We start from the raw sequence: 1,380 nt of genomic DNA, 5'->3' as shown, positions 1-1,380 counted from the left end.
ATGCACCCCTATGTTCATAGCAGCACAATTTACAATAGCTAAGATTTGGAAACAGCCTAGGTGCCCATCAGCAGATGACTGGATCAGAAAACTATGGTACATCTACACAATGGAATACTATGCTGCCGTAAAAAAGAAGGAATTACTACCATTTGTAGGCACTTGGATGGAATTAGAGAACATTATGCTAAGTGAAATAAGCCAGTCAATGAAAGAAAAATACCACATGATCCCACTCATTTGGGGATAATGAAAAACATTATAAACTGATGAACAAAAAGATAGTTACAGAGGCAGTAAAGCATCAAACAGACTGTCAAATTACAGGGGTAAGGTTAGGGAGAGGTGGGGGAAATAAGAGATCAACTGAAGGACTTATATGCATGTATATAAGAGTAACCAACGGATGCAAAACATTGGGGGGTGAGGGCATGTATGGGAGTGGGGTGGGGGTGGGGGGCAATGGTAAGATATGTACACATATAATACCTTAATAAAAATTTGAAAAAAAAAATAATTGTGGATTTGTCTATTTTCCTTTATTTGTATCACTTTTCCTCAAATATTTGAAGCCCTATTGCAACATATATACATATTTTAAAGTGTTATATAGTCAGGGAGAACTGACTCCTATATAATAACAAAATGTCTTTTAGTATTTCTGATAATATTCCTTGCCCTTGGTAGTCAGAGTCAGTCACCTCAGTCAACACCATAACTCTCTTCTTTCCCTGTTGATTCAGAGGCATAAAGAGCCCAAAGTGGCAAGGCAGGAGTTTTAACTTTCAATTTAATGGAATCATTGTTTATCTTCTAGTGAAAGCATTCCTCCCTCTGGAATTAAGTCCTCTAGGCCAGCAGAACATAAAATTGTGGAACAGGAAGCAAAATTTTTACTATTGGGTCACTAGAGGTAATAGTAAGCAGTGTCACTCCCATTTCTATTTATTGATTATTATACCTGTGAATTCTGGCTGTTGGAAAAACTACAGCATATGTTGGACACGGATTCAGAGCATGTAAAGCCTCTGGAAAATATTGACACAGCCCTGCAAGATATTTCCACTTAGCTGGTGCTATAACCCAGTCTAGAAAAGGCTGTTCAGGATGGGATGGAACATGATAAGACCAGTGAATTTCATGAGCATAGACCCATTGCAATATTTCTTTTGCTGTGAAGAGATTTTCTTGATCAGAAGCAATGCTATGTGGAATACTATGATGGCACATAAGACATTCTGTAAGTCCATGGATGGTAGTTTTGGTGGAAACATTGCATGCAAGGAAGGCAAATTTGTATTAGAGTAAATGTCTATTTCAGTAAGAGGAAAACTCTGTTCTTCCCATGATGGAAGTGGTCCATTGTAATCAACCTGCCAC

The sequence above is a fragment of the Plecotus auritus genome (genome assembly GCF_963455305.1).
Source record: "Plecotus auritus genome assembly, chromosome: X".
Classification (NCBI taxonomy): Eukaryota; Metazoa; Chordata; class Mammalia; order Chiroptera; family Vespertilionidae; genus Plecotus; species Plecotus auritus.
This window is presented reverse-complemented; position numbering follows the sequence as displayed.